Source organism: Lolium perenne, chromosome 4 (genome assembly GCF_019359855.2).
Source record: "Lolium perenne isolate Kyuss_39 chromosome 4, Kyuss_2.0, whole genome shotgun sequence".
Classification (NCBI taxonomy): Eukaryota; Viridiplantae; Streptophyta; class Magnoliopsida; order Poales; family Poaceae; genus Lolium; species Lolium perenne.
In genome coordinates, this window is record NC_067247.2 from 285,613,611 (window position 1) to 285,637,921 (window position 24,311).

The 24,311-nt window shown below is 46.0% G+C and overlaps 2 long non-coding RNA genes across 9 annotated transcripts; both read left to right on the top strand.

The window, feature by feature from the left end:
- The first annotated feature begins 15,789 nt into the window (after positions 1-15,789).
- Positions 15,790-19,502, top strand: LOC127295648 (uncharacterized). Of its 8 annotated transcripts, XR_007847994.1 has the most exons (4): positions 15,790-16,909; positions 17,212-17,243; positions 17,356-18,479; positions 19,101-19,502. It is a non-coding gene; the product is annotated as an uncharacterized lncRNA (long non-coding RNA). The 8 variants fall into 8 exon arrangements; XR_007847992.1 differs by having other exon boundaries at positions 15,790-18,086; positions 18,374-18,479; XR_007847990.1 differs by having other exon boundaries at positions 15,790-17,446; positions 17,589-18,479.
- A 2,211-nt stretch (positions 19,503-21,713) lies between these two features.
- LOC127295651 (uncharacterized) lies at positions 21,714-24,281 on the top strand. The gene is made up of 3 exons (XR_007847997.2): positions 21,714-22,196; positions 24,025-24,135; positions 24,218-24,281. It is a non-coding gene; the product is annotated as an uncharacterized lncRNA (long non-coding RNA).
- Positions 24,282-24,311: the final 30 nt, after the last annotated feature.

The window sequence follows — 24,311 nt, forward strand, 5'->3', positions numbered from 1 at the left end:
TGCTCAAGGAGAAGCAGTTGACGATTCCCGAAGGTCTCAAATTTCCCACGGTGCAAGAGCTGAACGGAAAGCCATACTGCAAATGGCATAACTCGCTCTCCCATGCCACCAACGACTGCAGGGTGTGGCGTCAGCACATCCAAGCGGCGATTGAAAAAGGGCGTCTGATTTTCAACCAGTACGCCATGAAGGTCGACACCCAGCCCTTCCCCGCCGTTAACATGGTAGAATGCACTTACCCTGAAGGTTGCCAGCCAGGATCCTCGTTCAGCATATACATGGTAGGACCTGGGCACCACTCTGGCAAAGATGTAGACGAGGGCAGCTGCTCTCGTAGCAAGGACACAGAGGAAGCCGCTCCACGCGATCGGCTCCATCATGATGGCAAGCGCTACGTCACAGAGGGAGAAGTGAAGAACATAAGATATCAGCGACCCCTCTCTGATCACCTCCTCAACAAGTATGTAAGCCAGTATGACCAACACCGACGGTCCAGCTATGATGATGAAAGAGATCGTCTGGCTAGAGAAGCCAGAAGATATCGTCGGCATGATCGCGATGAGGAGGAGCACGAGCGCCGTGCCAAAGAAGAATCAAGGGAGCAAGACGACAACGACAGTATCGGGACTGCCCCTTCTTCAGACACTGCTGGGATTCAGGAATGAGCCGATTGCCCACAATCGGCAATTGCCCAGAATGCAACCAGAAGAAGAAGGAGGCAGCCAACGTGTCTGTGTTCAGGCGCTTAGGGCCTCTCCCGCCACAAAGCAAACGCGCTGAGTCCCCTCGGTGGGTAGATTTCGAGGATTCAGAAGACGAGGGACAAGAACAAGAAGAAGACAGGTACCACCGTCCAAGGTGGTGCCCTGATGGACTCAGCCGTTCCCAAAAGCGCAGGGTTCAGCGATTGCGCGGCCTGGAGGAAGCCGAAAGGTTATACTTGCATACGCTAAGGAAAGCACGACCTGATCTGGCTGCGAAAGTTCAGCGAACCCTGGACGAAGAGGGTCGTCCACGGAAAATGGAGTGGCGTCCCAAGCAAAGGAAAGCCGATGATGAAACATCGGCTGGCACAAACATGGTGCTCGTCCTCCCGACGGAGTTTAGTGCTCCACGATTCTACGATGCACTCAAGGTGGATGACAGCAAGCGCATCAAGTCAGAGGTTGGGCTGGTTTTATCCACCAGCCTGACCGAGTAGCTGAAGCAAAGCGATGAGCAAACGTGGCGAGGCTGATCCTTGTGATCGGCCCCAAAAATCTATGAAGGGATATTACAGAACCTTCAGTCAGCGCTTCAATCATTATGGAGGCCGATCCCAGCAATCGGCCAAAATTATCTTCACCACATGTTCTGCTTGTGTTCAACATCGATCTACTGGGCAGCGGCCACGTCGGCGGATGAAAGTCAGCACGAATCCTCGCGGAGCCGACGTGCAAGTATAGTGCCTTGGTTAACCACAAAGCCGATATCTGCAGTCACCTGGCAGATTCGGCTCGGGGGGCATATAGTCAGATGAACATGTGCAGATAAACATGTGTAAACATGTGTGCAGAGAAACACTGGGAGCCGATTAGGAAAAATCGGCCAGTAAAATTTTTTTTTTACATAACATACAGCCGATGCAAGGGCATCGACTTTAGAATTAAGAAGCGAAGCCGATGCGCAGCCATCGACTCTAGTACAGTCACACAAGACCAAGACCTACTGGCTATGTGCTCAGGGCTCACATTGTCGCCAAGTCAGTTAAGCCGATGCACCCAGTGGAAGGAAACTGATCGATGGGGGCAAGTCTGGCTGATTCTTCATGGTGGCTATCTCGGATTACCGGATTACCTAAGGTCAGAGCCCTTTTGTTTGATCTGTGCATCCATGCCGGTATTCTCGCCTTGATTGAGGCTCGGGGGGCAGCTCGCCCTAAAATTCTTTGTTTTGGAAAGCCGATTTCGTTGGAATCGGCTGGTTCCATATTAATAACTTGGAAGCCAATGGTAACGTGTTCGGCTGATTCGTCACTATTCTCGCCTTGGGTGAGGCTTGGGGGGCAACTCGCCTGAAAGTTTCTTGGCTCTGGAGAGCATATTTGGTTGGAATCGGCTGGCTCTACATCGCAACTGTTCTGAAAAGGGGTGCTTTTGCTACAGAGGTATCAGCTTTAGCATCCAAGCTGATTCAGCGACAGTTCCAGGGTCCTTGTAAAGACACCTGCTCAAGACTAAACCCACGGCTTACGGCGATTGGCAGTGCTATCATCATCGGTAAGACTGGCTAATTTGGAGGGATGAATGAATTGACCTGTCTCGCGGATTATCGTGAGAAACCGATGCGTTGCCATCAGTCATTGAACATTGATTGGGCTAACGGTCGACAAAGTCAGATGAAGGAAAATCGGCTGAATCAACATACAGGACATCGGCAAAGTCAAAAGAAGTTTTCATTGATAATAAAATTTCTTACAAGGAGAAGCCGATTGTTCAACAAAAGGGAACGGATTACTACTGCCAACCCTATGCTAGTAAATCCCTACTCTAAGGGCTGTTGCTGTCGTCGCCGTCGCTGAGGTAGCTGCCGTCATTGCTGCTGTCGGCGAGTTCTTCGTTGCTGCTACTGTGACCTTCAGCAGAGGCCTCCTCCTCGTCATCATCATCGTCTTCATCTGACCAAGCCCAGCCCCGGATACGCTTTGGTGGTGGTTCGTCGGAGGAGGTGTCGTCCTCCTGTTCCTTCTTCAGGTCGGAGGAGACATCTTCTTCTTCGTCGTCCTCTTCTTCTTTGGTGACGGAGGTGAATTTGCCCCGGAAGGGAGGGTCGTCGTCGTCGCTCTCCGCCTCCAGTGCTCCGTCAACCAGGTACCGGAGGTCATCTTCCCCGTCGGTTAGGGGCATGGCCCCATCTGACCAGACGAGGTCCTCACCCTCCGGCACAAAGTCGAAGTCCCACTCCCGCTTGTCCCAATGTTTGGGAGCCCGGCGGTTGTACGCCTCCATCTGGTCGTGCTCTGGAACCAACTCGCTTGAGGAAGAGGATTGGAGAGAGACGGAAGAGGAGGAAGAAGAAGACATGGCTGAGGGAGAAGAGGGTTTTTTGGTGCCGATGGCTGGAATAGAGGAAGGGGATGAAGAGAGCTAATCAATCGGCACAGTTAAATAATGAGAAGCCTGGTGGAAATTTAATGCCATTGCAGTTTCCGAGGAAGTGATGCCAAAGCTATCGAATTTTGCAGAGAAGCTGGAAAGACAGGTCATCATGATGAAGAATACTGCGCCAGGTCTGCTCTGTCACGACATGACCCTTCGAAGGAAAAACATAGTGGTTTTGAAATTGTCATTGCCAAAACCAGGGGGGCATGTGTTATCACCAGATTTTGGCCGTAAGGGAGATGGGCTTGGAAGATTACACGTGGAAGATCTCTGAAGCGGCCTCGCACGAAGAGTTTGGGCTAGATTGCCCGTGTATCTTTAATTATAGTAGATTGCATCGTAGATTAAAAGTTAGAGTTTGTCTCGTGCACGGTTGGGATTATTCCCACGTTAGAAAGTCCCCTGGACTATAAATATGTATCTAGGGTTTATGAAATAAACAACAACCAACGTTCAACCAACCAAATCAATCTCGGCGCATCGCCAACTCCTTCGTCTTGAGGGTTTCTACCGGTAAGCAACATGCTGCCTAGATCGCATCTTGCGATCTAGGCAGCACAAGCTTTATGTTGTTCATGCGTTGCTCGTACTGAAGCCTTTTTGATGGCGAGCAACGTAGTTATCATAGATGTGTTAGGGTTAGCATAGTTCTTCGCGTAACATGCTATCGTAGTGCAACCCTTGCATATCTAGCCGGCCTTACACCTATCTTAGGTGTAGGGGCGGCACCCCGCTTGATCATCATTTAGTAGATCCGATCCGTTACGGTTGCTCCTTGTTCATCAAGGATTAGTTTAATATCTGCAATAGTTAGGCCTTACAAAGGGTTGGAGGATCCAGCGGCACGTAGGGTGTCGTTTGCTAGTCCTAGACAGGATGTTCCGGGGATCAACCTCGTGTTGGTTTTTAGGCCTTGTCTAGGATCGGCTTACGATCACCGTGCGTGGCCGTGAGGCCCAATCCTGAGTAGGATGATCCGATTATGCGGTGAAAACCCTAAATCGTCGTAGATCTCATTATCTTTATCTTGATCAAGCAGGACCACCATATATTCGTGCACCTCGTACGAATCATGGGTGGATCGGCTCCTTGAGCCGATTCACAGGATAACCTGAGAGCCGATCGAGGCTCGTATTTAATGTTTACGTGTATGCCATGCAGGAAACTAAGCGAGGCATCTCCATCACCTTCCTGACCAGGTATAGGTCAGGTGGCACGCCCTTGCAATCAGCATCGGACGTGTGACCAGAAGGCTTTGCGGGCCGTCGCTCGGAGGGACCTCGGCCAGCCGCAGCCCTAGGTTGTTCCCGGCTCTACGGTGTTGCCCGTCGCTGCCCGCCGGTGGGTTTTGACAGCAACAAATACCTCGCCAAATATCGGAAGCTAACAATTATAAATATAGTGTACACGTCAAAAATCTTATTGCTTTGGTCCAAGAACCTCGCAACAAAAATATAGAACTTCGACATAAAGGTACTCGGAGGCTTGCAACCTATTTGGTGATATCTTCTTACGGCAAGAGGAAAAATCTCCGAGATGGAAAAAACAGTACAAACTCTAGCCGGAAGACTCGGGGGCTCCAACAATATAGAACACTTTACAATATACAACAAATTTCTTCGGAAATAAAAAAAAAATCAAAAAAGATACAGACATAATGTTTTCCAATATGGTACAAATCAGTCAAAGCCTAAAATACTATCTATGGACAAGCCTCTGGTTGTTTTATGTTCAGCATAGGACCCCTTGACGAAGAATTCTGAGTCCATCCGAAGAAGCTCATCTATCATCGATTCGGCCACAGGAGTTACCATCTCATTGATTGTGTCAATATCATTTTTTCGCCGCGATTTCTTGGCCAGGCAATCAGCAACAATCTTCGTCAGGTCTAATTTTGGATGGCAAATATTTATCATAATCATGGCGAACCTTGCTCCAGCAGTCAATTGAGCTCGCACAAAATTATGAATACGGGGAGCATCTCTGAATACCTCCAGCAATTCAGGAAGAGTTTTGGGAACTTCATTTCGAGGAAACAAAGTCTTGTAAACAAGGGTTAATGTTATCGTGCAAAAATTGAGAAATTCGCGCACTTGGCAAGCACGATCTTGGAACCTGACAATTTGCTGGGTTCGTTCAGGGGAAGCCCAGAATAAACATCCATGGTTAAGGGAAAGATTGACAAGAAGATTTGTTCTCTCGTTCACTCTTCGATCTTCGGCGCCAGCATCAAGAACCGAGCCTATTAAGCGACAAGGCAAGAAATTTGAAAGGGGGCACGGCAAAATAAAGAGGAAGCATTATGAGTTTGGAAAAACATACCTAACATATCTGTGCTAGCCTCCAACATTAGCTCGATCATGCTATTTTCTCGGGTAGTGGCTCCCTTTGCTTCCAATACAACAGTATCCTTGGCAGCCATAGCCTCTTTGGCTTGTTGGAGAGCAAGTTTTTCTTGTTCGGATGCTTTCCGAGACTGTTCCATCATTGCCAGAGTTTGTTTCTTCATGGATTGAAGTTGTTGTCGAAGTTCTTGCAAATCCTCCGAGAAATGTTTGCTCGAAGAACCTTCAAGGGGGTCGTTATCAACTAGCATTTTCTTCGAGAAGGAAGAAGCAGGTGAAACATCGGCAGAGCAAGGATTGGTCGAATAGTTATCAAATATTAACTGGAAAAGAAAGCGACAGGATCAATGATAGTGCCAGAAGGAATTTCATTGATTTCTAGAAAAATTTACATAGACATTACAAAAGAAGTTTCTCCAAAAGGACTACCAGGATAATTGTCGCCACAGCTAAATTGACGACAAGGACAAAAGAGAGAGAAAGCAAAGAAAAAAAAGAGGCATGCAACTAGACCTCCGGCCTCGATGAGCTAGGAGTTGAAGATGGCTTGATCCCGAGATAGGCTAGGATTTTCTTCGTATTGGGCTTGGCTGCCTTGATCAAAGACCGCCATTTTGTTTGCTCTATCTGCTCGCTGTCGCCAACCTTCATCCAATCAACAGTTTGTTGGCTATCAGCGACCAAGGCAACAGTGCTCTCGACAGCAATCTTCATGTTCTCCTGGCGCATTTTCAGTCCAAGGTCCTCTGATGGAGTGAAGCTCTGGGCATGGGCAAGGAAAGTCTTGGTCTCCTCTTTCTTCGGGAAGAAGTAGGGGAATAGCTTCGACAATCCTGCGTCAGCATTCACCACGCCTTCACGAATTTCGGATCCATGAAACTCCAGATAAGAAAGTGCGTCAAGGAGAGGATCATTGTCGGGATTCTCCAGATCAAACTCTTGGTTTGTTTGGCCTGCCACAGGAAATAAACATTGGTCAAAAGCAAGAAAAAGAAGGTCCTATAAAAAATAGAAGGGATCGATAAAATTACCTTTGAAGCGCCGACTTTGTGAATTCAGGCGCTTGAGGATTCCCTTTTCACGAGCAGCCTGTGCGGCTTTGTGCTCATTTAATGCAGCTTCAGCATCCTCAAGTCTCTTCTGCAGCTCCTCGACACTAGCAGCTTTTGCTTTGGCTTCATCAGCCTCTGCTTTGGCTTCGCTAGCAACAAGTTCGGCTTTCTTGCGGGCCGCTTCACTTTGCTCCAGTTTTTGAGCAAGTGCGTCGGCAAGCTTGTTGGCCTCTGCAAGTTTCTCTGTCGAAATAAAAAAGAAAGGTCAAAATTGCGACAAACAACAGGAGCAAGAAGTCAGAAACAACGACAGCAAAAAAGTTATTACCTTCAGTTCTGCTGGCATACTCACGGTACCCAATGAATTGGGACCCGATGCGAATAAGCTCTTTGATCATGGGCTGTCAAAGAAGAACAAAGAGAGAGAAACATCGGTATGGAAAAAGAATGAAGGCGCAAAAAAGCAAATAGAGGAAATATAGATATTGGCAAGAAAATTAAAAAACTTACATCATCCAAGAGCGGCGTAGAAGAGCTACCCAATTGAGGGGCAGGCTCAATGATCGTTTCAATCCTTGTCCTTTTTGGTGAAGGAGCAAGGGGGCTTGATGGCGGAGTAGTGGTGACGACGTTTTGTTGAGGAGGCGAGGATTCTTCTCCTTCAACTAGCGTATCCGAGGCAAGTAAAGTATGTGACGTGCTCGTCCGAGGAGCCACGTCAAAAGTTGGTACTTCTTCCTCATCATCGCTGTGATTAAAAATCGACAGCATAAAAAGCAAGACAAGACAAAAATTTCGAGTACAGAAATAAGGAGAAATAAAAATGACTTACGAGCTGACGAGGGATTCAAGATAAGGATCATAAGCTGCCTTCTGACGTGAAGGATCAACTTCTTCGGCTTTCGAAGTGCCGGAATCTTCGACGTCATTCCTCTTCCTTTTGCCTTTTGGAGAAACAGCGAGAGGAGGAGATAGTGCCGACGCAGTGCCTTCGGAAGATCCCGCAGATTTTCGAGAATCCACAGGTTCATTCACAAAAGACGGAGCTTCTTGATTGTCATCAGTGACAATGGCCCTTTCTTCGACTTCTCCACCTTCAGGAAGAGGAGGAAGCGAGATAAGGTCTGGATGATTCTGTGCAAAATAAAATAGGGAGAGACGTCAGAAACGAAGTTACAAAAAAGTTAACAAAACAACAACAAGACAATAGACAAAGATTACCTGGGGGAGTGGATTGGCGGCGCTGAATGGTTTTACACGACAAGAAGCAGGGACAGGATCTTTTTTGCTGAGAGATGAAATTTTTCGGACAAGCTTTTCCAAGTCTTTGACCTCCAAATCCACCGACAGCCGATCTACATCCTCGTCGCCAGCATATTTCCATAGAGGATATTTGCGAGCCTGAAGCGGCTGCACTCTAGTCCTAAGAAAGTATGCAGTGATTTGGATACCCGATAACTCTTTGCCGCGAGTATTTTGCAACTCGTGGATACGAGCCATCAAGGATTCTGTCGACGCTTTTTCTTCTTCGGTGGCCTCCGCGTCCCAGGAACGGCGGCGAAAGATTTTTTCGGCGCCATCGAAAGGAGGGATGTTGTCCTCCGCACATCCATGGTTCTCCTCCTGAATGTACAACCACTTCTTGCGCAATCCTTGAACTGAGTCAGGAAGCTTGACGTCGAAGTAGTCGACAGTGGGCCGAACAGAAATCACAACGCCGCCTATATTATAGGCGACATTGGGCGAGCCATTACGGCGGCAGAAGAAAATGCGCTTCCATAGCGCCCAGTTAGGCTGGACGCCAAGGAAGGCCTCGCACAAAGTGATGAAAATGGAAATATGAAGGATTGAGTTTGGCGTGAGGTGGTGGAGTTGCAGACCGTAGATAAAAAGAAGTCCACGGAGAAAAGGATGAATGGGGGCGGAAAGACCGCGGATGAGGTGGTCGACAAAACTTACCCGGTACCCCATTGGAGGGGTTGGGTAGCTTTCCTCACGGGGGAAGCACAGTGCCTTGGGTTTCTTGCTGATCCCCAGCTTCTTCAACATGTTGATGTCCTGGGTGGAAATCTTCGATCTTTCCCACTCCGCCGTCCCCAGATCCACGGCGGCCATGGAGGATTCCGGCGTGCTGTGCCTCGTCAATCGACGCGGTGGCATCAACAATGGCGCAAGGTTCGCAGCTTGGAGATGAGGAGCTTAGGTGGCTGTGGGTCGCAGGAGGAAGTTTGCAGATGAGAGCAGGAGGACGGCGCGAGCGGAAGTGCTCGAGGAAGAAGAAGAAGAAGATCTTATATAGGGGTGCGGTGAAATGGCGGACCGTTGGATAAGGAAAATGTGTGGCAGATGATAGCCACGTGGAAACAAGGGTAAAAAAGTAATTCAACGTTGGAGAAGTTACGGTACGTGCGCCAGAAAAAGCGGAGGACGTGTGTCCCCCACTTGCACGACGTGTCAAGATAGTGGATCAATTGGGCCCGCAAGGCAGCGGGAGAAGACCTGTCGCAAATTTTTGACTAGCAATCGTGGCTATCGTCAGCAATAACGTCACCTTGGCAGAAGAAAAAATTCGACTCAACAGCTTCATAAAAGGCGACATGGAAAAATAATGCTGAGCCTTTGATCAAATACAAGTTTTTGATCAAATGCTCGGGGGCTACTTTGGAAAAAAGAAAAAAGATCCAGAAAGGCAAAATAGAAATGGCGTGAGCCTATGACCAAATACAAATATTTGCTCATAGCCTCGGGGGCTACTCCCATCGGGAGCGCTGTTCGCGCACCCGAGGAATTATAAAACTTCGGGAGATACAAAAGAAAATATAGCGGCATAAGGCGTGGAGCCTACAACCAAGTACAAGTCCTTGGATGTAGCCTCGGGGGCTACTCCCATCGGGAACGCTGCTCGCGTGCCCGATGGAATTATAAAAAAGAAAGAAAGAAAGAGAAAAAGAAAGATAGAAGAGCAAAAGAGTATATTTCGAGTTATAATTAACTCTACATATACTCCCATCGGTTGAGCAATATAAGTCATCTTTGACTCGATAAAATGTGCCATTCCAACAGCCGAAAAAGCACTCGACAATATATTCTCAGAACGCCAAAGTCGCGATCAATTTCTGAATGCCGCAAATTTGCGAAGGTAAGACCCCAGATCCGTTCTGCTGGGCGTGGCATCGCCGAAGACTGCGCTCTGCTACTTTTATCCGTATCAACAGATACGAAGAAAAATCCTAACGGACGCGTTAGGTACCCGATAAATTTTACTGGGACTCGACAGAATGGTAAGACCTTAAGCGGCACCTGTCGAAGTTTACACCGGTATCCCGAGGTCATGTCCAGGGACGTGATCTTGAAGTAGGTTTTTGCGGATTGCCACTAGAGCAGTTAACTAGTACCTGATCCGTCAGATGAACTAGCCCCAACTACCATTATCCCTGTACAATATAGATGTTTATGAGAAGAAATATAGAAAAGTCAAAGCTATCGAATAAAAATAAACAGTGGAGATTTTCCTTGACCCTACGATTCAAGCAAAATCTCGGGGGCTACTGACATGGGCATCCCAAATGGGCCTGCCGAAGATAGTACCCGGGATTTACTGAAGGCCCACTACCCGAAGAATAAGAAGATTCGGAAGCCCAAGATATTATTAAGGAAAGCTAGAGTTGTAATAGAAAGTCTTATTTGTAATCTTGCGGGATGAGTTATAAACCTTCCCGGACTCTGTAACTTGTACGGCACGAATCCCTCGGCTCCGTCTCCTATATAAGGGGGAGTCGAGGGACGCGGAAATCATCGAATCATTGTTTACAAACCCTAGTTTTCATAATCGTCGAGTACTTTTCGGCTGAAACCTTCGAGATCTACTTGCCCTCTACTTCCAACTAAACCCTAGCCTACAATCCATAGGCATTGACAAGTTAATACCTTGTCACCAGGAAGACGTGCCCGTTGGTTGCAAGCCAAGTTCCGCGCGCATCCAGGGCGCTGTGCAGGGCAGGGGTGAGCTCCGTTGGGGATGGGCGGAGCTGAGAGCGCGACACCAACGGCGCCGAGGCACGTCCTCCTCCCCACCGAAGCGTCGATCTTGGCCAGCCACGTACCTAATCGTTCGCCACCGCCGTCGTCCTCGGTGGGTGGGCGGTTGTAGCTCAATCATCATCCTCGATCTAGCGTCGCCGCCACGATAGGATTAGCTAGGGTGGGGAGAAGAAAGCTCTGCCTAGGGGAGAAATAAAGCAAACGAACCGGTCTTGGCAATTTGTCGTAATATGGGATTTGGTGAGAGGGCAAAATCGTCCATAGAAAAGTTGGACGAAAATTTTGGCAGAAACCTTACTTCCTTTATTACTAGGAAATTTGCCCGTGCGTTGCATCGGGTGTGAAAAGAAATATCAACTTCTGTACTGTTACCATCTGGTCTGTCTTTAGAACTGAATCTGAATTGAAATAAGATGGTGCATACTATTTTTACATGTGAACTTTGAGAAACTCATTTTCGGCTACTTTTTTATCTAGTTAGTGCACTGCCTGCCTCGCATAGGATATGTCGTCTTTGGTTCATTAACCACCTTGTTTTGCTAGGCTTGATTTCCATCATAAGTTTCTACAATGCTTCTTTTCTTGTTTTCTTTCATCTACCCGTCAGATTCATCACACAGGATTTAGCCCAGATCGTACAAGCATCAGAGCATGGTCAGCATAACATGTGAGTCTCGGCCAGAGTTGCCCTTGGAATAGAGCTGGCCGGCATCTTCGGCGGCTGAGATACTGTCGTCAGACTGGGCAATACTACACTGATGATACATGTTCAATAATACGGAGTAGGAAGAATTGAAGTAGTTCTAGTTTAAGTCGGCTAGCACAGTTCGTTCAGAGCGTCAGAGACAATTTTTCATATCCGGGCGTCCTCTTCCTACATCTCGTGTTCTCATAGAAGGAGGCAAGTCCGCCAGGGCTCACCCGATTGCCAGATATTAAACCGCTGAATCCACCGAAACAACAGAGAATCCGGCGATGACCCCAATTTCAGATCGTTATCTGAATAAGCATGCTCTGACTGCGGCCAATGCGATGGGACAGGGGTGTGAGATCTGACAGACAGGAGGTGATGCGTCGAAGTGGTTCTGCCGAATCAAGTTCTCTCCTGTTATTTGTATCGAACACTAACTTGATTTTAGGATTTGGTGGAGCGGCTGCAATGAACTTTATGGAACCAATAATGAACGTTGTAAGTCTTAGGGAAGAGCGAATCCAGATTGATTGCGTCTCCTACTCGACTCGGCAAGTTTGAGAAAGAATAAACCATGGAACCAGACGTGCTGCTCCAAACTTCTTCCCAAAAGAGATGGTATGAAACTGTGTCTTTTAATTTCCACCTCTGCCAACATCTCGTTGTATAATCTGCCTAACCGAGCTTACTAAAGATTGTGCTGTCGTTTCCTTGTTTCTGGATCCCACGAGGCATTGTTTTTTGTATTTTTGTAAGCAGTTCTGCACACTGCACGTCTTCACGCCCCACGCGAACAAGCAATTTAAAACTTTTATCTTACGGACTCATCGGGAATTCGGGATGCTCGGCTCAGGGAAGGAGCGCTTGACAGTGGGGAACGCGCGAGAAGTGGAAATCGGATAGAGCGCTGCAGCTGGAGGACCGCCGCTGCTACACGAGAGGATGACGTCCGGGGCGCTGGATCTTGAGGGTCGCTGCACGGAGGACGACGGACTTAGTAATCGGTGTTTGCTTTTGCGTTTGCTGGAGAACATGTGGCCGCGTATCACAGAACCGCTATAGTAGGTCTTCGGTCGATGTATATAGGAGATGGAAACAGGCTCACGACCTCGTCTCAACGACGGCATATCACCACCGTATTTTCTTCCTTGATATCTCATCGAATCGCTCTGCGTCAAAGGCTTGATTCCCGCTGGATAAAAGTAACGGAGCTCCGCCGCCTGGCGCTTTTCGTCTGAGAGCTCTCCTAACCCACGACCTCGTCTAGTCGAATTTGCTTTTGCTTTGTCCATCAGGATCGCTACCGTAGTTCTTGCTTATTGTACTCGAAAAGTCGATAAGAAGACGTCGCAGGTGATGAGTGCTAGGCCAGAGGCGGCTTGAGGCGTGTGCGGCTGTGCGGCTTTTATAGGAGCGATCGAGGGCCCGTGATCGATATGAATTTTGTGAGGGATTCGGCAGCAGACTCTGCATGCAGACGTGCGTGTTTAGGTCTCTGTGTGTTAGGTCAGCTTTTGTATTTGTATATGGACCGTACATCGTAAGACAAATTGGAATCGTAGGCGAAACGGATATCTAGCTGACGGACGAAACTTAAATTAGCTACGGACCGAACTACGGAAACGTTAGCTCCTTTATTGTTAGGTATAGACTAGGACAATGCCCGCGCGTTGCTGCGGAAAGCGAAATAGAAGATATATTCCATATTCCATCCTCCTTCCCTAGCATGAAGAGTATCGTCCTTGATTTATGTTCTTGGTCACCACCAAGTTGCACCGTCTCCTTCATGTGCACGCCGGCTGCTGCTTCTTGGTCGACCAAACGAAGCACCTTGTAAGCCTCGGTCGAAGCGCCGTGCCAGAACCTGACGAAGAGCCATCCTTGAACCCCATGAAGCAACGTCCGAACTTGATGCCGCTGGCGGCTGGCTGCAGCGCCAGCCTGATCAGGGGCTCATGTCCCGTCTTCCTTCTTAGTAGCCGAGTTGAAGAGGATGCTACCGATGGAAAACTCATCGAAGGATATGGTGAGGAGCATGAGTAGCGATCGACGTACCAGTACATGGCTGGCGGCTATTGGACAACGCGCCGAGGCCAGCTAGCTAGGGTTGGGTACCGTTGTTGGATTGGTCAATCCATCGAAGACACAAAGATAGTTACATGCGCGGCGATAACGTGCATAGCGGTAGGATTGTACATGATATACACCAGAGACCAGGTGACACACGGTTTGGTCAGGTTGAGTATGCAGATCTCGTTGATTCGATTCCTTCTGGGTTTGGCCCATGGCCTGCACTTCTTATACCATGCAAGGACGCGGTTTGACGATCATGTATGGGCGGATGGACCGATTTTACCAAACCAAACCACATAAACACTTTTGCTTTTATTATTAGGTATAGAAAATATGCCCGTGCGTTGTAACGGCTTTAGAATTTATCAAAAAATTCTCACAGCCTTGAAAATAAAATGTTAGAATTGATTTTCATTTTGAACAAATTGAAATAGGGCTTGTTGTGTGATCACTAATTCAGCCATACTGAAATTGACGATAGCTAAAATTGTCTACCAATTTGTGATATGTAGACATATATTAGGTTATTGATTCAGATTGCTCATACGATTTTTTGAGAGAAATATAGTGCTATGGCCATGCGTGTATTCTAAATATTACTTAAATCGAGTTGACGATAGCTAAAAAAGAGACTTTCTTCAATGCAGTGCCAACCATCTATCAAAGCAATTCAATCTCGTTAATCATGACAAAACATATTCCTAACAATTTATAGCTTCCTGTCGTTAACAAAAAAAAAGATCCAATATGTTGTGTGAAATAAAATTCTGCATATAGAAAAATAACACAATAAGATATAAAACTGAGCCGTGGCTGACTTCCTCGAAAAATGAAGTTACGAGTCTTTCTGCTGTTCATACACCTATGAACTGAAATTGAGGTGTGCATCGCCGATCAGCAACCATCACTGATACAGTTAGTCATCCAGACTGATGCGCTCTAGTCACGCTTCACAGGGCGTAGAGAGCTGGTGGCCTAAACTGAACCAACTGACCAGAGTTAAACTATAAGTTGTCACATTTGTTGCTGCACCTAGCGCAGCCGCCTAGACTTAGCGTGTAGAAGTTTCATGGCAAGTACGTGATCGCGAAGAGCGCAAACACTAACCCAGATGACGCGATTCAGCAGCAGCTTCATGGCAACGTTCGTCCAGAGAAACACCAAATTAACATGCATAGTAGCACTTGTCCTGCTAGAACAATGAACCCCGTGTGTTGATCACGAAGAGGTTGATGGCAGGTGATTTGGTACTTCTTGATGTGTCCGTTGAGGTCCCTGTGCAGATGTGTCTGATGCGGCGTTGGCATACATGGACACGAACCACTCCATCCTTCACGTTAGCCCATCCATATGCACCACAATGAACAGAAATTGTCCACAGCGCATCAGATTTAGATCATGTTGTTTTGTAGTATATTGCCGGGCTATCAGATTTGCACACCAACTGAGATTTTTTAGAGAGTTAATCGACGTCGCAGTAGCTAGCAGATTCACCAATAATATCAGCAGCAATTGAAATTTGAAAGCCAGAAATTGGTTAGGAAAAACCCAACGGCGGAGGCAATGCTTTTCCAAGTCGTACGTTTGAGGACAAAAAAGTCTGATTAGAGCTCAATTACAACATCCTCCTGCTGCACTCCGACGTGTTTTGCCTTTTCATGGGATTGGATTGGAGCGCTACATACTCCAGGAAGAATTCGACCAGAGGCACGCTCCTCATGGCTGCCCGCATCGCCGCGTGGCCTTCGCACTGGTCTCTCCGGGAGACCGATCGAGTGCGCCGGAGAACATGCCTCCACGAGGATCAGAGGATGCGGGCCAACCATGCCAGGCGCCATAGCTGCGGGCCTCGCCGTCGCCAATCGTACCGGTCTCTGCTGCCTCGCTGCAGACCCGTGCAGCCACAGAACGGCATGGCGGTTATGCGTCGGCTCTCGTCGCAGATCGGGAGAGGTGAACGTGGGCTCGCGACGGATCAGAAGCGGTGCATCATGGCGGTGGAGTTTCGCCTCATTAAGATCCGTCATCTAGACCTCCTCCCGCGCCCTCTGCCCCCATCCCTCGATCGACTGAGGAGGATCCGGTGATTATATTGCCGAGGCCGGTAGGAATCGTACGCGAGTTGTCGTCTGGTTTCCTTCGGCAGAGCACATATGCAGGAGGATTGGATAGATGTTTTGGACTTTGGTTCGGTTCGTACTCGTGAGGTGCTAGGACGGAGAGACGAAGGCAAACCAATGAAGTCAATGTTTGGGCTAAGCTAGGAAGAGCGATGGAAAAAAAAAGTGAAACGGTATGGTGTTAATTTGGTGGTATTATGTGGTTTGGTGAGAGGGTAAAACGGTAAAAGTAAGGACGGACGAACAAGAAACCTTATTTTCTCTATTATTAGGTATAGATATAGATTAGGTATATAGATTTGGATCACTATACAACACCTCCCCACTCCGCCTTGCTCTCCCTCCTATCAGTCTCCTCCAACGCCTCCACACATCCACCTTCCCGTAGAGCGAATCAATCCCCGCCCTGGATCCCACCTTCCTCCAGGAGGTCATCGACTCTCTCACGGGCAAGTACAACTGGGACCCCGACGCCCAGGTCCGAGTCTGGCCGCTCGACGCCGATGGCGCGCTACGAGTTCCGCGCCCGGGCGTGCGACTCGGTGGGAGTGGCGCGGGTCTCCGACAAAACCGTCGAGTGATCCCGCCCAGGCGAGCCGGCCATGTAGGAGGTTTCTGGACGACGCCGCGTCGCCACCCTGGGGTTCGGCTCGGGCGTGAGGGACCTGGACCTCGTGGGGCTGTTCGAGGTGGCGGTTGCTGACGGGGACCTCGGAGAGCTCCAGTTGACATCGGTGAGTGCGGTTGACTTTTACACCTACAGCTTTGCGTCTCTCTCCATCCCCGCTGCTTCGTTTGGTCTGTCGCCGACGCCATGGATGAGAGGGCGACGGCCTCCAGTTGCTCGCGGCCCTCCTCACCAAGTACGCTCAACCTCGCTCCATGAATCCCACGGCTCCTCTCCTCCAGGTGCGTCTGTCCGCTTCCAAGCTTGCGGCCGCCGCCCCGGTGGTCACTGCTCTGCCCATCGTTACCGTGCATTGACGCTTCTATGGCGTCGCTCCGGCATCTCCTCACCTCGGTGCTCTATGCCTCCGATCCGACGAATTTTTGGTCTTCGCTTCCATGCGCTCCCTAATCGTATCTCTAGGGATCCAGCCGCAAAAGCGGACGATGGATATAAGATCGTCGAGGCGATGTATCAGTATCACGCGAGTTTGCACAAGAGGCAGCCGGATCAATCATTTGCTGCAGGGTGTTTGCTTTCAACAGGAGAGGCCAAGTTACGAAGTGCCGACGCAATGACAGCATCCTCCGCCTCCGCTTATGCTTTGGGTTGTGGGGAGATCCACTCATCCAGGATTTTTTTTTTTTTTTGAGAGGTCACTCATCCAGGATTTAGCGACCAATTGGCAGCAGCAGTCTCGCTAATCTCTTTCACGATTGATTAACCAATCATTGCTTCAATAATTAGTGGCCTCTCGACCAAACAGAAAGCTGGTTCCCGGTATGTGCTCTGTCTCTCTCCAGTCTCCTATTATCACGAATGAGTTCGTCGAGAAAAATCCAGCCTTCTGTTTTAAATTACATTCCAACGCACCTGTATATACATGCCTAAACCAATGGTTTATCAATAATGTTTAGTTGTTTCCTCATATTAATTGAAATCTTTTTCTATGCAAGTCACGTTGGTATCATCTCAAAGCCCAGTATTCATGATATACACTAAAATCTGATATTCTCATATTTTGTTAAGTATAAAGAATTAGAGGGCAGACCACATAGGTAATCCATTATTTGGTTGTGCAGCTCACACTTTCCTAGACTCCACTATATAGAAGGTAAAATTTATAATCTATGTTCTGGATTTGAATCTAAATTGCATATGCAAACATTGTTTTCCCCTTTGTGCTATGGATGCTTATGCCGCTTACTAATTTCATCTCCTATTAGATCCCCGATGTTCGAGTTGAGTGGTAATTTTTCGTGTATGCAAAACCTTCTGTCAGGCAAAGATTCAGCACAAAGAAAGAAGACAGCCACGGTAAGGATAGCAAGAATTTCGGATCCAATACTGTGTAACCTTCCCTTTTGTTCGTAGTTGTTGCTCTAGATTTTGGGCCATTGTTGAAGCAATCTTCTGATGTGTTGAACTAATAGGTGTCCATTTGTCTCTGGATTAATAGGCATTGCTCCATGGCCACATAAATAGGGTGAAGACCATAACGCATACAGCTTGGGAAAACAAACCTCTTGGTGGAGAAAATCTATTAACATAATTCAGAAAGATGGGATTCCATGTCAAATAAATCAATAGCTTAATCATTTGCTTATTTTTGGATGTGTTTTCTACTCAGATTTGATATATAGGACAAATTTGTTTTACATAACCGGCTTTGTCTCATCGACCTCTTCTAGCCGCTGAGGATATACTAATGTGTTCTGCACAGATAATAGCTGTTGACGAATTTGTTTTACTCTAGATAATAAATTTTCATGTGAAAGAGGTGCCTTTTAACCACCAAAACTGAATTGCTAATGATTTGTTTCTCAGATTTGCATCTTTGATTTTCATATATCTGTGCTGCTAAAGCCTTGCTATTTAATTTGCATCTTAGATGTTCATGTCTAAAAGAGAATCAGAAGTTACTCAGGTTTGAGGCCATCATATAGCATGCTTGGAAGTGAGTTTTTATTTTCCCTACTCTACATTTGTTTTGATATGTTTGATATTCTTTATTCTAGCTTTATGTTTGGTTGTAAATCTAATTTTCCTCACGTGTTAGATTTTTTTGAGGATGCATCTATCACTCTGTATACCTCTCTCGATGCCTACTAACCCGCTGCATTATTATTTTTGTAGTTCTTTTGAAATAGGGTAAACTTCTACTTATTGGTCCAATGATTGGGGCATCTTTCTAAACTAGCCAGTTTGTTTCTTTGTTTTATTCACTTCTGTAATTTTGATTAGCGGTATCCATGAAGCTGTTGAGTATAAAGGGATCAAAATTTTGGGACGACATCCACGACTGTAAATTTGAAGTCCGGGAGAGTACCTTCTGGATACATACTGCAGGGTAATCTAACCAATATCCACTTAGTTGCCTCAGATTCATATATGCATGCCCTTCAAAGATTAAAAAAAACAGGGTCATAAAACAGTGTTATCTGCCACTTCAATGTACAGAGATGGTTATAGAGCTATAAGAACTGTTATATGGTTGGTGATCGGAACTTTTACCTGGCAGCATTACAAGGAACCATGTTACATTTACAATTTTTGTGGTACCATTGTACATTCTCTCAGAATTTGGAGCATTGGCGCAGAAAATCTCATGCTGAAATTGTATAATTGACTTCTTCTATAAGATGATATTCCTATGTGTGATGTTTCACTTCGGATAAGAGATTAAAGTGATCTTACCCAGTGAAAAAAATTCAACAAAATGTAGTCTACATATTACGTGCCATTGAATACAGCCATATAGTTGTTAATCATGTATGATGTGGGTTTCACCAGAACCTTTATTAGTTGATGATGGTTACAGTTGTCATTTCCATATATAGGACACTTCACTTTCTGCCATATAACAGTTTTTGATTTAAATTTGATAGACCCAGATGCTTTACCAACTTCCATGAGGCTATTCTTTTTTATAGATACCAAAACTTACATGAGGCTATTCTTTTTTTTATAGATAACAACCAAGCAGGTGCAGCTCATGGCGAGCTGTCAGAAGAAATGGCACACATCAGCTGCGCCACTTACGATTGATCAAGTCGGCCCAATCCATTACTCTGAAGATGAAGATGACGAACATGACGCTGATGCTTACCAAGACCAGGAAAATTTTCTTTGCGTGTCATACCGTTGTCCTCCTCTAGGCCTCAGCTCGACAATTGTGCGTTGTGTTCTGCACAAATCCATCGATTGAAATGTACAGCTTCTTATGTTTCCTAACATGGTGAACTTTGCAATCAAGTCTGAGAAGTGGTGATTGCAATGTATGGCTTCTTAAGTATCTTAACATGGTGAACTGTGCAATCTAATAAGCGTGGAAAGTGTTGTGTGATATATGGATGGCGGATAGTTCGGTTTACTTTACTTGTGAATACCAGTAGGTTTATTTTTAAAAACTACTTAAAAAAATTTCCTAGCTAGCATTGGACTTCACATGTATTTATTTTCTTCTATTTCACATTCTCATTTCTTAACTGTTGTTCCGAGATATTTAACCTTCATTTTTGTGCACACATCTGTCAGCTTGGAAATCCAAAATTGCTTCGTTCTTTCTTATGTTAACTCTTTGAATAATAGATACTCTATAATAAATAGGAAATCCAGTGATATATGGGATGACCTTACCAAGTACTACCTACGTTCTTAAATGTAAGCTTTTCTAGAAAGCTAATTTAGCTGTCTACAAAGGCTTATATATTAAAACAGAGGTAACAGTTATTTAAAACTCATTTTATGAAGTCTAGGTTTTAGTTTAGCTGAAGATCAAAGAAGAAGCACATATCAGGTGTGCCACTACGAAGTTTGTTCAATCTGAACTCAACATTGAAACCATCCAAGTTATCTATGTTTACTATTAGAAGGAAGGTTATATGTCGGCTGTCTAGAGGATGAGAAAGCCCAGACTTCCAAAAAGAGCCTATCAGTCGAGATCCTCAACGCAGTTGGCAAAGTTATCGAAATCATCATTCTTTCCTATGAAGAAAAGATGTGACTTCCCTAAATACTAATTTCCATAAATACCCTTTCCTGCAAGTAGACATAGTCAAGAAGATTGTCCAAGGATGGTGTTCTATGTTTTTTTTGGCTCAAGTTACCAAGTGTGTGTGTCCTGCTCCATTGTACAATCCTATTTATCATTGATTGTGTAATGGAATTTGCACCGAGATCGAATACTGAAAGCCATGAACTACATTCAATCAAAACTATGCAAACACTTTTAAAATGCAATTTTTTACTCTCCAACTCAGATCCGAATTTTGGGCGCGGCGTGACGCCGCGCCATGCCTTTGCTAGTACTTACTAATAGGTCTACTGGGGGCCAGCCCTTGGGTGGCTCGCTGATTTTGCTTGATGCTGCTACTTACCTGAGAAAATATTACGTTTCTTTTTATAGTGTCAGAAAGTAAATTGGTTCCTCTAAAAAAAAAGTAAATTGGTTGTGACTTGTTAGAGCATGTCTAACAGGCCCCTTATAACCCGCCCACCCGGTAAAATTCCGGCGGGATACGGGGCAAGCGCGATTTGGGCCGTCTAGCAGGCCCCGTATTCGGGCCGGCCCGTTTCGGCGGAATACGGGGCCAGGAAATCGGCCCCGCCGCCCCCTACTTATACCAACCCTAGCTCCGCCGTGCGCCGCCGCCTCCTCCATCCTGCTCCGGCGAGCAATCCCTCACTACCTAGCTCCACATTTCACCCCAGCTTCTGCATGGACGCACGTCGCCGCAGTACCGCCTCGCCGGCGGGCGGATCGAAGCGATCCCGCTCGCCGGACAACGTGGAGGATGCATGGCGTCTCCAATGCAAGAGATCCGCCACCGGGAGCCGCAGTGCTGCCTGCAGGTACGCCGGCGCCGCGTACGTCCCCCCGAAGCTCGTTGAGTTCGCGGCGGGTGGGCGCTGGTACAACCAGGATCCGCCGATGAAGCCGATGAGCGGCCCCAAGTTCGACGAGTGGTGCGCCGAGTGGGAGCGCCGATGCTGGGCGAAGGCGGCTTGGAACGCGAGCATCGGGAGCACCAGCGGCGGAGGAGCTCCGCTCGCCGGCAAGGAGGAGGAGGACCCCGACTTCTTGAAGGCGATACAAGAGTCCCTCAAGGACGACGCCGAGAGGAAGAGGGCGGAGGAGGAAGAGGAGGCGGCGGCCATCGCCGTCGTGAAGGAGGCGCAGTTGCGGGAGGCGGAGGCGGACTCGTACATCGTCGACCTCTTCGACTAGAAGTCGCGATCCATTTAGGATCGCGCATTTTGTATGTATATACGTTGATCCGTATGTATGATCGACGAACTATGAATATGAACAAGTTTCCCAGGGTTTTAAATTTACGAATTTACGGGGTGAAATACGGGGTCTGCTAGACGGAACGGTGTATCTACGAGAACTTTTTTTATACGGGGCGAAATAATCGCGATACACGGGGCAGAAAAGTAAGGGGCCTGTTAGACATGCTCTTAGCAAGAAGCAGTAGCGACTAAAAAAGAAAAACTACACACTTACTATTTACTACACCATCATAAAAAAAGGGACTATCTATTTGACAACCGAGTGTTTTCCTTTTGGCCATCACTCGAAAAATTAAACCAATCAGAACATGACAGCTGTCAAACAGGTTACAGCTGTTTGTCTGCAGTCACAGCTGTTTGTCTGCAGTCAAAAAAGACCCAAAAAGTTGTTTTCTGGTTCTCTGATCCTTGCCTGTCCGGCCCTTTGTCTGACAAAGCTGAAAAGCTAACAAATCTTTGGCCTGCTTCTCTTCTTGCAACACAAGAAAACAACACAAACCTTCTAGAAACTACTACAGCAGATCTGGACGAAAAAAGGTAGGTGAAAAGAACACAATAAACATCTGGACGAGCGGGACAGGGGAAACCACTTTACCCCCAAGATCTGGACGAGGAAGAGTGTCAACAGAGGGAAGGAGGAGAGCAGGGTACTTACCAGATCTCTTGTACGAGAGGAGGACAAGAGCACAGGATGGAAGAAGATGATGGTGATGGAGGAAAAACTCAAGCTGTTGATGCAGATCCCGGTTTGGAGAACCAGCAAGCCAGCCAGGTTTGTCTATTCTTTTCTGATCCTTGCCTGTTCTTCTACCTTTTCTGCAAGAACAAAGATTTGATTTCCCATGAGAAACCAGTAAGAAGTTTCACTCTACTTCTTCCTGTTCTTCTTGCTGTTGTAGACTTCCTGTTCTACTACTTCTATGAACAAAATGATTTGTCATTTAATTTCGTCTAGATACTACTTGCACTGACAGCAGAGTCTATGAAAATGGTTGCTGCTCTACTACTTGTATGAAGAAAAGCACTTGTCACATATTTTGGCTATAAATTAGCATACACTAACAGGAATTCTAGAAAGCGGTTCATGTAGTGCTAGATGCATGCTAGTTCTGCTACTTGTATGAAGCAAAGCAGTTGTCACATATTTTGGCTAGAAACTAGCATACACTAACAGCAATGCTGGGAAAGTGGTTAATGTACTGCTAGTTATATGGAGAAAATGATTTGTCATAACCTGTGTTGAGCTAGAAACCGAGCATACACTGACATGCCAAAAAAATGCAAGAAAACATTGACAGTATACACAGGGGATATGATTTTCCTAGAAACTAGCATACACTGACATGCCAAAATATACAAGAAAAACAGTGACAATGATAATACAGACCAGTTTGCAGATAATTTTGAGTCAGAGCAGATAATTTTGAGTTAGTGCTAAAGAGATGAAACATCATAGATGGCATGCAAACCATTTTGCACCCATTCAAAAAAATGGACAAAATGTGAGTGTGTGTGTGTGTGTTGTGCATTAGGAGGTCGCGGGGAGGAGTTGATCACATGACTAACATTTGGAACATCCAGGGCACGGGCGACTAATTCAGTGGCAACTATGTTAGGAGTCAAGCCACACTTGAAGGATCTCAATGCGCTTTCCATCTGTTTCATATAACAAGCATACAAATATCAGTCTATAGTAAGACATATAAGCTGCTTAACATATGTACTGGTCGAGAGTAAAGAAAATGACAAAGAATTACTATGTCACACAAAATCTATTTGTATGGTTACATGGAAATCAACTAGCAGCTGTCTGGGAAGTACATGTCTTAGTTACATGTGCTACTGTGGCATGCAAATATGGTCCGATAATTTTTATCAAGTATCTCTTTGTAAAAAAGAAAGTGAAGTACATTCTGGATCAACTACAAATAGTCAACATTGATACTGTAAATGACGGATACAAATTATTTGTTCAGTTATACAGCTAAATGAAGCAAGTGAACACAATAGGCAGGCAACACTAGTTAAATTGTCAGCAAAGAGATGCACACATATGTAACTCAAGCAAGAATCATGGAAATTTAATCTTGGTCCTATAGCCAATACCTTTTGTGTTCTGTCAACATGAATTGCTGTTGCGGGGAAACCTTTGTTGTATGGCCAATACCTCGTCTCCACGAAAACTAGTGTTAGAGGCTGCTGCGCCTAAACAAACAATGAAACTAACATAAGAACATTTCTCACAGAACAAACATCAAACTAGTCCAATCGTTACATCCAAGATTGAACGAAAAATCCTAACTAGTTTATTACTGAGTATGATCTTCCATATGATACACTAATTAATCTTTACTTATAGTGTAAATGCATGCTAAAGTGCTTTTCATATATTTGAATTTTGCAAATGAATTTATGATACACCATATGGAAAAATTGCTGAAAAAATGTAAGCATCTTTGGTTGAACAACATACTCACCTCATGTAAATTTACATACAGAGAATGTAAGCATCAGGTGTCTCATGAAGTTTATTTTCAGTACTGTCTTGGATGTTCTTCCCAATATTCTGAATTCTGGCAGAGAAAAATGAAAATTTACAGGGTCAGTATACACAGCTGATGCAGGACATGATATTTCTTGGCAGTCAAGGAGATCCTTCTTTACAGAACATGTCATATTTGGAATTGCTTGGTGTGAGTCCATCAAATTAGGTGTGTGTTTTGGGAAATAAGTAAATACACATTGCATATTTCAAAAACCAATTTAATATTTTGTGTGTTGTTTTTATTTCAGAATGAAATCATGTCGGACACACAGGATGCACACCATGGTGTTCGATTGGCTGATGGTTGCGACTATGTAAGTTTGCACTCTACATGTTTCAAAA